We start from the raw sequence: 15,553 nt of genomic DNA, 5'->3' as shown, positions 1-15,553 counted from the left end.
ATGTATTGGTGTAGAACTCCTGGGCTGATTTTGTTGGGAGCTCCCTGGGCCTCCTTGATCTGGGTTTCTGTTTCCCTTTCCAGATTTGGGAAGTTTTCAGCTATTATATCTTCAAATAGATGTTCTGCCCCCCTCCTCTCTGTCTTTTCCTTCTGGGATCCCTATAATAAAGATATTATACTTACTAGTGTTGCTGAGTTCACTAAGTCTACTTCCATTTTTTATTTTTCTTCTCTCTCCCACTCAGCTTGATTGCTTTCCATTACTCTGTCCTTTAGGTCACTGATCCATTCCTCTGTTTCCTTTAATCTACTGTTTATTCCCTCTAGTGTAGGAAATAATTTTTAATCATTTTTAGTTTCAATTATTGAGTTTTTTAAATCTCTGATTGCTTCTTTTTAATGTTTTCTATCTTTTTGTTAAGGGTCCCTCTGAGGTCCTCCACTCTTCTTAAGTCCAGTGATTATCTTTATGACCATTACTTCACATTCTTTTTTTTTTTTTTTACTTCACATTCTTTATCAGGCATATTATTTATCTCTGTTTCATTTAGCTTTCTTGCTGTGATTTTGTCCTAGTCTTTCATTTGGGACATATTCCTCTGTCTCCTCATTTTATCTGACTCTCTGTGTCTGTTTATGTGTGGTAGGAAAGTCAGCTGTGTATGTCTGTTGCCCTTGACAGTAGTGGTATGTTGTAGTATGAAGAAGTCCTGCAGTGCCTGTAGTATAAGATCCTCTGTTCACCAGAACCTGGCACTTCAGGTGTGTCTCCTATGTGTGTTGTGTCACCCTTCTATTGTTGTTGAGCTGCTTCTGCCTTCAGTCCAGTCATCTGCAATGGCTCTCTTTGTCTATTGTGGACAAGATTTTGTTCCTATGTTGTAAGTGGGCCAGTCCAGGGCGGCCTTTGGCTTGAGGTGAGTCATAGCAGGCATCTACTTGAGATGCAGTAACCCCAAACTACAGGGTTCTTTTCTTTGTTGTCCCCTATGAAGTTTTGTTGGTAGGCAGGGCTTGGAGTCAGACTAGATATCTGTCCCCAGCTCATTGCTAGTGCTGCAGACTGATATGTGTGGTTATCTTCTGCCTCCAAGGCAGGAGTCACTTTGGAGTGTTGCTGGCTTCTGTTGGAGCTGCTTGTACAGTGCCAGGCTTCTGTACCAATGGCTCAAACCAATGGCTTATTGGAGAAGGCATGTCTGCAGGAGAATGTGGGGGTGGGGCATTCAATGTTAGCAAGGTTTCTGCAGATCAGTTGTGAGACCTAGTACTGCTTTATAAAACTTGCCACAGGGCTGGCGGGGGTGTGTCCATAGAAAGACATGCAGGTGGGCCATGGGGTACCAGCAAAGCCCATGCAAATCCACTGTAAAAGAGGACTGCCAGCAGCCTAAAACTCCTGCCCAAATGGTCTGAGTTGGAAGAAGCAGATCCATAGTAGCATGCAGGGGTGGGGCACACAATCAGCAAGGTAGGTGGAGAGTGTTGTACTGCACAGGTACAATAGGTGTCCATGTATCTAGGCTAGGGGGAAGGGAAGGAAATGATCTACATCAGCCCTCTTGCTCTTGGAGAAGTCTCCCAGGTATCCCTACCCCTTCAGCACATGCTCTGAGATTAGTAAACAAAACTCTCTCCTGTATACCTCTGGCATTTTTCAAACTGATGTTTTTATGCTCTATCTACCTGGCATGTTTGTTGTGCTGTCTCTTTAAGGGTAGGGACTCCCTTGCCTTCCAGACTCTCTCAGAATAGAGTTTGCTGATTTTTAAAGTTCTAGGTGTTAAGCCTCACTGACTATAAGAACTCAAGAAATTATGTCCCTCTGATTTCCATGGGGGTTCCCCACACCTGAGGTGCTTTGTATCAGGGTCTGGTTTGGTCCTCTGCATCCACAGCATCCCTCTCTCCCATGAACAGTCCCATGGATCCATTTAGCTCTCCATCACGTCTCTACCCTTCCTACCTTCTTCAGTATGGCTTCTTCTCTACACTCAGCTATGGAGAGCCTGTTCTGCCAGTCTTCTATTCATTTTCTGAATTATTTACACTGATATGGGTGTTATCTAGTTGTATCCATGGAATGAGGTGAACTTAGGATCCTCCTACTCCACCATCTTCCCCGGAAGTCCCTGGAACAACAACTTTAAAGTGTTGAAAGGAAAAACCATTAACTCAGAATTATTTATCCAGCAAAAATATACATCAATAACAAGGTGAAACTAAGACATTTTCACATAAAACAAAACCATGCAGACTTATTACCAGGAGACCTGTGCAATTTTATCATCAGAAGGCAAAAAATGCTACAGAAGTTCTTCACACAGAAGTGAAATGACACCAGATGGATCTTCAAGAAGGAATAAAGAGAATCAGAGTGGTAAATATGGAGTAAAATAAAATGTTTTTTTTTTCTCTATCTAATGGCTTTTTAAAAGAAGGTAGGATATATTGCAGGCAAAGGAAATAGCATAAATAAAGGCATGAAAATGGGAAATGACATGGTGTGTTTAAGAATTACAGCTTATTAATTGTAACGTTAAGTGTGATGGGAAGACTGGAGGGCATGCCTATAGTGCTAAGGACCCTGTTCTTAATTTTTATGGGAAGGTTTTTCAGGCCAGAAAATGACATTGTAGGATCTGTATTTTAGGTAGATCACTCAAGCTACAGAGGGAAGAGCAAGTTTGAAGGGACAAAACTGGAGACAGAAAACTCAAGCCATTTTTGTGACCCAAGAGAGATATTGAAGAAAGTGCATTTAAGAGAACCTGATCTAGAGAAGTAATTGTACAGAGGTTTGAGGAACATAGTTGAAAAATATTCTAGAAGTAAAACTTTGTATGAATTGGAGATTGTGAATAAAGTAGAAAAATATCGCTTGGAGCATTAAGAAAAGATTGTGGGAATTTTCCCTCAGTATAGACAAATTTACTACTCAATTTTCTGGTAATATTATATTGGGCACTAATCTATATTGCCTGTCTCATTCATAGCATTTACAACTCAAAACTCTTATTTATTATTTTCATTTTTTACTTTAATTCTGGTGTAGTTGATATACAGTGTTATATTAATTTTGGGTGTAAAATGTAGTGATTCAATACTTCTGTATATTACTCAGTGCTCATCAAGATAAGTGTACTCTTAATCCTCTTTACCTATTTCACCCATCCCTCCACCCACCTTCCCTCTAGCACAAATCAAAACCATAATGAGATATTAAACCTCCTATTTAATATTAGGTGAATAATATCCCTCATCCTCTAGGCAACAGCTATTTTCATGAGGTTACTTGGTAGAAAGAGGGACTGAACAGTCAATGCATAAACGTACCAAAATCTGATAATGTAGCCTGCACCAAAAGATGAAGTGAGTCAGTCAGAATTTCTCTCTCAGAGAAAGAGAACAAAGAAATCACAAAAGATTAGGTCATTTAACAGTAGAAGCCATAGCTGAAACTTCATGTCAAAGAGAAAGGCAAGTCCAGTAACTGAAAAAGAAATATGGAAAGAAGCAGGCAGAAACACACATCCTCCACAAGAAAGTGGCACTAATTTCAGAAAGAGACAAAAGGAATAAGCTGATATGCTAGGGATACCTTGGTTTCCTTGCTAGGCATATAATAGGGATTCAAAAAACATTTTTGTTATTGTTGGCTGGAAGAAAAAATAAATGAACAAACAAATTAACAAATTAATGTGGCTGATTTTCCAGTGACATTTTCTGTGAAAAGTTTCTTACAGCCTTATTATCTAGTTCTTCAGAAATCTTTATCCCTATCCTCCCCATTGTCCCATTTCTGTTCCTCAACTCCATTGTGCCACATTTCACAAAGCCCTTTAATCATCTGTATTCTTTTCAGATTAAAAAATTGAGCAGAAATGACTACCAATTTTGTTGTAATTTTTTTCAGCATCTCTAGTATCTAGTCAGAAATTCTCAGTATATATCCTTATCATTGATGGGTACATTTTTGGACAATGGAAATCAAACAACCTCTATATATACTAACATCATCATACCTTAGAGGTTTGATTACTCAAATTTTGTATTTTTCTGGAACCCCCTTTTTCCTACTGAAAACCATCTATGTTCTCTGTAGGTACCAAGTCTTTGAAGTCTTATTTGGGTAGCTCTCCAGGCTGCTTCATACCTTTCCTAGACCAGGTGTTCTCTTTGGATCACAGCCCTGGTACAGTGAGGAATGATGACAATACCAGATCATCATTGCAGAAAGCATTCCTAAACTCCAGATCTGAAATTTTGCCACATTTATTTCAGCAAAGTGTCTGAGCCAGTAGTAGAGACCTCTAGCACCCCAAATTACAAAAGAAAAATACTCCCCTTCTACACTATTGAGCTTAAATGGTGGAATAAAAAAAAGTTTTCTTTAAAAAACTTAAAAACAATGGGAATGTTTTCTCATTTCTGCTGCTTAGAATTGCATAATGCTACACATTCTACATGGAGGAGGAAATTAGATAGACGAAAAAGGGAACAGAGGTTATTAGCCTGCCACTGGAAACAAATATTAAAGGATAGAAGATCATACAACAAATTTGTCAGTTCCTTAAATAACTAATGAAATTATTATACCTAATTGTCTCTGAATTATCTAGCTATTACATAAGATCAAATTCTTTATTTCTAAATTTTTCTTCCATCCTTTCAATTTTATCTAAGACATAGCATCTGAATTCATATTCCTCTTCAATAAGCATCATCACCCCCTTAACACATCTAGCTATGCTAAACATATCCTAAACAAATTACACAATTAACATTTGCTTAAGAGCATGAGAATGAAAGTAAATACAACCACAGACTAAAGTAAACTAACCATCTAAAGAAATTCTACTAAATTCTGGGGTTTCTAATTTGTTAACATAGCATTTTTCATAGTATTAACTTCTAATTCTTTGTGTTTCTTTGGTGTCAGTTGTTACTTCTCTTTTGCTTCTGATTTTATTTAAATCCTTTCTCTTTTCTTGATGAGTCTGGCTAAGAATCTATCAGTTTTGTTCATCTTTTCAAAGAACCAGATTTTGGTTTAATTGATATTTTCTATTCTTTAAAATTCTCTGTCATATATTTCTGCTCTGATCCTAATTCTTTCCTTCTACTCACATTGGGTTCTGTTAATTCTTTTTTCTAGTTTCTTTAGTGTAAAATTAGATTGTATTTTGAGCTTTATCTTATTTCTTGAGGTAGGCCTATACCACTATATATTTCCTCTTAGAATTGCTTTCACTGTGTTCCAAAGATTTTGGTCCATTGTATTTCATTTTCATTTGTCTCCATGTATTTTTAAATTTCTTCTTTGATTTCTTCATTGACCCATTGATTGTTTAGTAGCATGTTATTTAGTCTCCATGTGTTTTTTTTTTTCTATCATTTTCCTTGTGATTGATTTCTAGTTTCATACTTTCATTTCCTTTTGGTCAGAAAAGATGTATGGCATGATTTTAATCTTCTTAAATTTATTGAGAATTGTTTTGTGGTCTAACATGTGACCTATTTTGGAGAATGCTGCATGTACACTTGAAAAGAATGTGTATTTTCTTGGATTTGGATGGAATAAATAAATTCCTAGGAACATACAATCTTCCAAACCTGAATAAGAAGAAAAAGAAAAAGAACATCTGAACAGATCAATTACTATAACAAAATCTAATTGGTCACCAAAAACTACCAGAAATAAAAATCCAGGCTTAGATGGATTTATAGGTTAATTCTACCAAACATTTAAAGAAGCATTAATACCCAATCTCCTTAAGCTATTCCAAACACATTCCATGAAGCCAGCATTACTCTGAACCAATACTAGGCAAAGATACCACAAAAATAAAACTATAGACCAATATCCCTGATGAACATAGATGCAAAAATCCCCAACAAAATATTAGCAAACTGAATCCAATGATACATTAAAAGGATCATTCACTACAATAAAGTGAGATTTATTTGGGGGATGCAAGGATGGTTCAATATTCACAAATCAATCAATGTGATATACCATATCAATAAAACAAAGGATTAAAATTTTATGCTCATCTCTAGAGATGCAGAAGAAGCAGTTGACAAAAATTCAAGAACAATTCGTAATAAAAAATCTCAGTAAAGTGGGATTAGAAGAAATATACCTCAATAGAATAAAGCCCATATATGATGCAGGACCTGGGTCACTCAGTTAAGCATCTAATTCTTGATCTCAGCTCAGGTGTTGATCCAAGGGTCATGAATTCAAGCCCTACATTGGGCTCCATGCTGGGTGTAGAGCCTACTTAATATATATATATATATATATATATATATATATATATATATATATATATTTTATATATATATAAACTGAAAGCTTTCCCTCTAAGATCAGGAACAAGACAAGGATGTCTACTCACATTACTTTTAGTCAAAAAGTACTAAAAGTCCTATCCACAGCAATCTAACAAGAAAAAGAAATAAAAGGCATCCATATTGGCAAGGAAGAAGTTATACTGTCACTATTTGCAAATAACATGGCACTATACACAGAAAACCCTAAAGATTTCACACACACACAAAAAAATTCTAGAAATAATAAATGACTTCGGTAAAGTTGCAGGGTATAAAATTAACACCCACAAATGAGGAGTGTTCTATATACCAACAACAAAGTCATTGAAAGAGAAATTTATAGCTTGAAGTCAATAATTCTGATGCTTTCAGGTTTGCTTCTCTTTTTCAACATTACTTTGGCTATTCAGGGTCTTTTCTGGTTCCATACAAATTATAGGATTGTTTGTTACAGCTCTGTGAAAAATGCTAATGGTATTTTAATAGAGACTGCATTGAATATATAGATTGCTTTGGGTAACAGACATTTTAGCAATATTTGTTCTTCCAATCCATGAGCATGGAATGTTTTTCCAGTTCTTTGTGTCATCTTCAATTTACTTCATAACTTTTATAGTTTTATAGTTCTCAGAGTACAGATCCTTACCTCTTTGGTTAAGGTTCATTCCTAGGTAGCTTATGGTTTTTGGTGCAATTATAAATGGGATCAATTTCTTGATTTCTGTTTCTTCTGTCACATTGTTAGTGTATAGGAAGGTAACTGATTCCTGGGCATTGATTTTATATCCTGAAACTTTGCTGAATTCTTGTACTAGTTCTAACAATATTTTACTGGAGTCTCTCAGGTTTTCTACATAGAGAATCATGTGAAGAGTGAAAGTTTGACTTCTTCCTTCCTGATTTGGATGCCTTTTATTTCTTTTTGCTGTCTTGATTGCTGATGCTAGGACTTCCAGTAATATGTTGAACAACAATGGTCAGCGTGGACATCCCTTTTCCCGACCTTAGGGGAAAAGCTTTCGGTTTTTCCCTGTTGAGGATGATTTTGCTGTGGGTCTTTCATATGTGTCTTTTATCATGTTTAGGTATGTTTCCTCTATCTCTACACAGTGGGGAATTCTAATCAAGAAAGAATGCTGTATTTTCTCAAATGCTTTTTCTGCATCTATTGAGAAATCATATGGTTCTTTTTCTTTCTTTTGTTAATGTGGTGTATCACCTTGATTGATTTGCAGGTGTGAACCATGCTGCAGCCTGGGAATAAATTCCACTTAGTCATGGTTAATAATACATTTAATGTACTGTTGGATCCTATTAGCTAGTATCTTGGTGAGAGTTTTGGCATCCATGTTCATCAGGGATATTGGTCTATAATTCTCTTTAGTAAGGTCTTTGGTTTTGGGATCAAGCTAATGCTGCCTCATAGTTTGGAAGTTTTCCTTTCATCTCTATTTTGTGGAACAGTTTCAGAAAAATAGGTATTAATTCTTCCTTAAATGTCTGGTATGCTTCCCCTGGGAAACCATCTCGTCCTAGACTCTTGTTTGTGAAAAAATTTTTATTATTACTTTAATTTCCTTAATGGTTATAGGTCTGTTCAAGTTTTCTATTTCTTCCTGTTTTGGTAATTTATATATTTCTAGGAGTTTATCTATTTCTTCCAAAATCTATAAAGAACTTACCAAGCACAACACCCAAAAAACAAAACAAAACAAAAATCCAACCAAGAAATGGACACAAGACATGAATAACACTTTTCCAAAGAAGACATACAAATCGCTAAAAGATACATGAAAAAAATGCTCAATATCACTCATCATCAGGGAAATACAAATCAAAACCACAATGAGATACACCTTACACCAGTCAGAATGACTAAATTAACAACTCAGGAAACAACAGATGTTGGCAATGATGTGGAATAAGGGAAACCCTTTCTCACTGTTGGTAGGAATGCAAACTGGTGCAAGGACTCTGGAAAACAGTGTGGAGGTTTCTCAAAAAGTTAAAAATAGAACAACTTTATGAATCAGCAATTGTACTACTAGGTATTTGTCCAAAGGATACAAACATAGTGATTTAAAGAAGTACATGCATCCCAGAGTTTATAGTAGCAATGTCCAAAATAGCCAAACTATGGAAAGAGCCTAGATGTCCATTGACAGATGAATGGATAAAGAAGGAATGGTTCGATGGATAAAGATGAATGAATAAAGAAGGAAAGGATGAATGGATAAAGAATATATATAATACTCAGTCATCAAAAAGAATGAAATCTTGCTGTATGCAATGACTTGGAAAGAACTAGAGGGTATTATGCTAAGCGAAGTAAGTCAGTCAGAAAGACAAATACCATATTATTCAACTCATATACGGAATTTAAGAAACAAAACAGATGAACATAGGGAAAGGGAAGGAAAAATAAAATACAAGGAAAACAGAGAGGGAGACAAACCATAAGAGACTCTTAACTGTAGAAAACAAACTGAGGATTGTTGGAAGGGTGGTGTGTGGGGGATGGGGTACCTGGGTGATGGGCATTGAGGGCACTTGATGTAATGAGTACTGAGTGTTATATGCAACTTATGAGTCACTAAGTTCTACCCCTGAAACTAATAATACAGTATGTTACCTAAATTGAATTGAATTTAAAAATCTTTAAAAAGAGAGAAAATTTTAAAACATACCATTTGTAATTGTACCAAAAAGAATAAAATATCTAGGAATAAAGTTAACCAAGGAGATCAAAGACCTGTACTTTGAAAACTATAAAACATTGATGAAAGCAATTGAAGACAACACAAATGGAACGATATTGTATGCTCATGATTTGGAAGAATTAATATTGTTAAATAGCCATACTTCCCAAAACAATCTACAGATTCAATGAAATCTCTGTCAAAATACCAACAGTGATTTTTGAAGAACTAGAACAAATAATCTTAAAATTTTTACAGAACCATAAAGGACCCCAAATAGCCAAAACAATCTTGAGAAGGAAAAACAAAGCTGTAGTAATCAAAACAGTATGGTACTGGCACAAAAGTAGACACATAGGTCGATGGAAAAGAATGGACAGCCCAGAACTAAAACAATGAATCTATGGTCAATTAAAAGGTCTATGACAAAAGAGGCAAGAATATACAATGGGGGAAAGACAGTCTCTTCAATAAATGGTGCTGAGAAAACTGGACAGTTCCATGAAAAAGAATGAAACTGGAGCACTTTCTCACACAATATCCAAAAATAAACTAAAAATGGATTAAAGGTCTAAACATAAGACCTGAAACTATAAAAATCCTAGAAGAGGGGCAGCCCAGGTGGCTCAGTGGTTTAGCACTGCCTTCAGCCCAGGGCCTGATCCTGGAGACCTGGGATTGAGTCCCACGTCGGGCTCCCTGCATGGAGCCTGATTCTCCCTCTGCCTGTGTCTCTGCCTTTCTTTTGTGTCTCTCATGAGTAAATAAATAAAACCTTTAAAAAAAAAAATCCTAGAAGACAACATAGGGATTTGACATCAACTGCTGTAACATTTTCCCAGATATATCCCCATGGCAAAGGGGAAAAGCAAGAACAAACTATTGGGACTATGCCAAAATAAAAATGGTTTGAATAGTGAAGGAAATCATCAACAAAATTTTAAAAAAAGCAACCCACTTAATGAAAGAAGATATCTGTAAATGATACATCCAATAAGGGGTTAATATCCAAAATATATAATGAAAGTATATAACTCAGCATCAAAAAAACCCAAACAGCTGACACGTTGTGTTTCGGCGACAGGCAGACAGACAGGCAGACGCAAAAAAAACCCAAACAATCCAATTTAAGAATGGGCAGAGGATCTGAATGTACATTTTCCCAAAGGAGACATAAAAAGGCCAACAAACATATGAAAAGATGTTCAACATCACTAATCATCAGGGAGATGCAAATCAAAGCCACAATGAGATATCACTTCACACCTGTCAGAATGGCTAAAATTAAAAACACAAAAAATAACAAGCTGTGGCAAGGATGTGGGGAAAAAGATACCCTTGTGCACTATTGGTGGGAGTGCAAACTGGTTGCAGCTCTTGTAGAAAACAGTGTGGAGATGGAGGTTCCTAATAAAATTAAAAATAAAAACACCATTTGATCCAATAACTCCACTAACAGTTATCTACCCAAGAAAATGAAAATATGAATTCAAAAAGATATATAAAAAAAAAACAAAAAGATATATTCACCCTTATGTTTACTGCATTATTTAAAATAATCAAAATGTGGAAGATATATATATATATAAATGGTATATTTGCATGTGTATATATGATATATAAATGGTATATGTATATGTGTGTGTATACCATATATACATATACATAGGAATTATTCAGCCATAAACAAGGATGAGGTCATGCCATTTGCAACAACATGGATAGACCTAGAGGGGATTACGCTAAATGAAATAAGTCACACTAAGTAAGACAAATACCAAATGATTTCATTCACATGGAGAATCTAACGAATAAAACAAATGAGTAAACAAAAAACAAATTTAGACCTATAAATACAGAACAAATCGATAGTTGCCAGAGGGGATGAAGGTGGGCAGGATGGGTGAATGGGAGTGGGAGACATAGGCTTCCAATTATGGAATGAGTCATAGAAATAAAAGGCACAGCATAGAGAATATAGTCAATGATATTGCAACAGTGTTGTATGGTGACAGATGGTAGCTACACTTGTGGTAAACATGGCATAAAGTATAGAGATACTGAATCAGTATGCTGTACATCTGCAATTAACGTAAAATTATGTGTCAACTATACTCAGATAAAAAAAAATTTAAAGTTAAAATAAGAAGTTCTACTAACTTTTATTTATATACCTTTACAAACTTTGTGTACCAGGTGCTTCCAAGCTGCAGCCTGGAAAAGAACAATCAAAAAGAATAATCTTCCAGGAGCCTAGGTGGCTCAGTTGGTTAGGCAACTGACTCTTGATTTTGGCTCAGGTCATGATCTTGGGATTGTAGGATCAAGCCCTGTGTAGGGCTCCGAGCTGGGCATGGAGCCTGCTTGAGATTCTCTCTCTCTCTCTCTCCTTCTGCTCCTCCCCCTTCCTCCTACTCTCAAGGAAAAAACAAAAAACAAAATCAATTCTCAATGGTAATAAAATCAACTGTTTTTCCCCCTAGGTCCCTAAGAAGTGGAATCCCAGTTCCCCTAGCTCCTGCTGCCCAGTAAGTTTTGTCCCTAACAGACCATTTCTAAGAGTAGGAGTACCTCACAAACTCTCCATGACACAATAGGTGCCAGCCCCAAATGTATTAATCTTTTCATCCTTTTTAAAATTAAACTCTTTTATTTTGAGACAATTAGATCATATATAGTTGTAAGAAATCATATAGAGTGATCCCATGTTCAGTTTCCCTGATTTCCCCAGTGGCCATATCTTACAAAACTATAATACAAAATCACAACCAGGAAATACATTGATACAATCAAGATATAGAATATTTCCATTACCACTAGGATCATTCATGTTACCCTTTTATAGACACATTCACTTATTTTCCTAGCACCCCTAGTCCTTCCTAAACCCCTGACAACAACTAATGTATTCTCCATTTCTATAATTTTGTCATTCTAAGAAATTATATAAATGGAATCATAGGATATGTAAACTTGGAGATTGGTGCCCCACCCCACACACACACACACTTATAATTCTCTGGAGATTCACCTAGGTTGTTGTATGTATCAACAGTTTGAAAAAAAAAAACAGTTTGTTCCTATTTATTACTAATATTCCTGGTATGGATGTATCAGAGTTTCTTTATTCACTGATAGAAGGATATCAAGGTTGTTTTCAGCTAGGGATTATTACCAAAAAAAAGCTGCTATATAAACATTCATATTAGGATTTTATGTGAACATAAACTTCATTCCTCTGGGATAAATGCTGTGTTGAGTGACAGTTACATGTTTGGTTTATTAAGAAAGTGTCAAACAGCTTTTCATTGACTGTATTACTTACATTGCCATCAGCAATGTATGACTGATCCAGATTCTCCAACATTATTATCAACATTTGATGTTGTCACCAGTTTAATTTTAGCCATTCTAATAGCTTCATTGTGATATCTCATTATGGTATTAATTTACATTTCCCTAATGGCTAATGATGTTGAACATCTTTTCATGTGCTTATTTGCCATCTGTATATGATCTTTGGTGAAATGTCTCTTCAAGTCTTTTGCCTATTTTCTAATTGACTGTTTGATATTTTTTTCTGTTGAGTTTTAGGGACTCATTACATAGTCCAGACACTAAATATATCAAATAATGTGGTTTGCAAATATTTTTTACCTCTCTGTAGCTTGTGTTAACAAGGTCTTTCCTGGAGCAAGTTTTTAATTTTGATAAAGTGCAGCTAATTTTTCCTTTTATAGATCATGTTTCTGCTGTCAAATCTAAAAGTCCTAGATCCTGAAGATGTCTCTATATTTTTTTCTAAAAGTTTTATACTTTTACATTTAAATTCATGATCCATCATTTGAATTTTAAAAAATATTTTATTCATTTATTTGAGATGGTGAGAGATAGAGAGTGCTTTAGAGGGGAGTAGGGAGAGAGGGAGAGAGAGAAACATACTTCAAGCTGAGGAAGGAACCCATTGCAGGGCTCAATTCCTGGACCCTGGGATCATGACCCAAGCAGAAGGCATATGCTTAACTGGCTGAGCCACTCAGGTACTCCAAGGTTCATGATCCTTTTTGAATTAATTTTTGTATATGATGTGAAGCTTAGGTCAAGTTTCATTTTTTAAACCTATGGCTATCCAATTGCTCCAGCACCATTTGTTGAAAAGGTGAAAGGATAACTTTCTCCCATTAGATTGCTTTTACACTTTTGTAAAATATCAGTTGGACATAGTTTTGTAGTTTTTTTCTGAGTCCTCTGTCGTGTTTCAATGATTTATAAGTCTATCCCACTAGACCACACAGTTGATTATTGTAGCTATATAATGTCTTGAAACTAAGTAGACTGATTCCTTCCATTCTGTTCTGTTAAAAATTGTTATAGTGGGGCACCTGGGTGGCTCAGTTGGTTAAGCATCTGCCTTTGGCTCAGGTCATGATCGCCAAATCCTGAGATCAAGCCCTACGTGGACTTCCTGCTCAACGGGGAGTCTGCTTCTCCCTTTCTCCCTCCCCCTACTCACTCTCTCTCTGTCAAATAAATAAATAAAATCTTAAAAATAAATAAATAAATAAAAATTGTTTTAGCTATTTAGTTCTTTTGCTTTTCCATGAAAATTTTTAGAATAATATAACCTATATCTACAAAAACTGTTGCCAGAATTGTGATAGGAATTGTGTTTAATCTGTATGTAATTTGGAAAGAATTGATTATTTTTACTATGTTGACTCTTCCAAACAATAAATATATTATGTCTTTATATTTATTTAGGTCTTCTTTGATGTCTCTCCTCAGTTTTGTGTAGTTTTCAGCATACAAATTCCATACATATTTGGTTAAACTTGTATCTAAGTATACTTTTTATAGACTATAACTGATATTGTATTTTTATTTTTGAGCTCAGATGCACATTGCTAGTACAGAAATAAAATTTCCTTTGTCTTTTTAGCTTATATTGTAAGACCTTGATAATCTTACTTATTTTCTAGAAGTTTTTTTGTGTGTATGGAATCCTTAGAATTTTCTATATAGACAAATATCTTATCTGAAAATTGGGACAGTTTCATTTCTTCTTTTAAGATTTCTATGCGGGGGGATCCCTGGGTGGCGCAGCGGTTTTGCGCCTGCCTTTGGCCCAGGGCGCGATCCTGGAGACCCAGGTTTGAATCCCATGTCGGGCTCCTGGTGCATGGAGCCTGCTTCTCCCTCTGCCTGTGTCTCTGCCTCTCTCTCTCTCTCTCTCTCTCTGTGACTATCATAAATAAATAAAAATTAAAAAAAAAAAAAAAGATTTCTATGCAGGGGATCCCTGGGTGGCTCAGCGGTTTAGTGCCTGCCTTCGGCCGGGGATGTGATCTTAGGGTCTGGGGATTGAGTCCCACATCGGGCTTCCTGCATGGAGCCTGCTTCTCCCTCTGCCTATGTCTCTGCCTCTCTCTCTCTCTCTGTGTATCTCTTTCATGAATAAATAAATAAAATCTTTTTTAAAAAAAGATTTCTATGCTTTGTATTTCCTTTTCTTGCCTTATTGAGCTCTCTAGAACTTCTAATACTATGCTGAATAAGAGCTGTGAGAGTGGACATTCTCAAATTGTTTCTGATCTCAGGGGTGAAACATTCAGTCTTCTATCATTAAGCTCTAGAGTATTTATAGATGCTATTCACCAAGTTGAGGAAGTTCTACTCTTTTCTTATTTTTCTGAGAGTTTCATCATGAATGTGTTTTTCTGTATCAAAAGTTATGATCAAGGGATGCCTGGGTGGCTCAGCAGTTGAGCATCTGCTTTTGACTCAGGGTGTGATCCCAGGGTCTGGGATCAAGCTGCACATCAGCTTCCTGTGGAAAGCCTGCTTCTCCCTCTGCCTGTGTCTCTGCCTTTTTCTCTGTCACTCATTAATAAATAAATAAAATCTTTTAAAAAATTATGATCAATGCTTTTTCTGTATCAAAGGTTATGATCATGTGATTTTTTTCTTCTTTAGCCTGTTAACATGGTATATTATATTGATTAGTTTTCAAATTCATGTTGCATCATTCCTTTTTATATGGATTCTATTTGCCAATATTTTAAGATTTTGCATCTCTATTCATGAGGGACTTTGGTATATAATTTTCTTTTTCTTTTTTGTACTACCTTTGTCTGTTTTTGGTGTCGGGGTAATACTATCTCCAAAACATGAACTGGAAAGCATTGCCTCCTCTTCTATTTTCTGGAAGACATCCGGTTAGAATTAGTGTTAATTCTTTTTTAAACATTTGTTAGGTTCCTTTAATAAAGCTATCTTGCCCCGGGAATTTTTTTGGAAGTTTTAAAATTATTAATTCAATTTCTGTCATAGTTCTAGAAATATTAAAAACATTTATTAGTTTGGTTTTTTGGAGGAAGCAGTCCATTTCACCAAAGTTGTCATATTTATTTGTATAGAGATTTTCATATTATTCCTTTATTACCTTGATATCTGTAGGACCTATAGTGATCTCCCTTCTTTAATTCTTGATAATGGTAATTTGTGTCTTTTTTT

General features: G+C 35.6%; 1 protein-coding gene across 6 annotated transcripts in view; it reads right to left on the bottom strand.

Moving 5' to 3' along the window:
• The window catches only part of TEX9 (testis expressed 9), a 196,674-nt gene that overhangs the window by 94,792 nt on the left and 86,329 nt on the right, over positions 1 to 15,553 (bottom strand). The window lies entirely within an intron of this gene.

Source organism: Canis lupus, chromosome 32 (assembly GCF_048164855.1).
Source record: "Canis lupus baileyi chromosome 32, mCanLup2.hap1, whole genome shotgun sequence".
Lineage (NCBI taxonomy): Eukaryota > Metazoa > Chordata > Mammalia > Carnivora > Canidae > Canis > Canis lupus.
The sequence above is the reverse complement of the archived record's forward strand: the minus strand, read 5'-3'. Positions and strand labels throughout refer to the sequence as shown.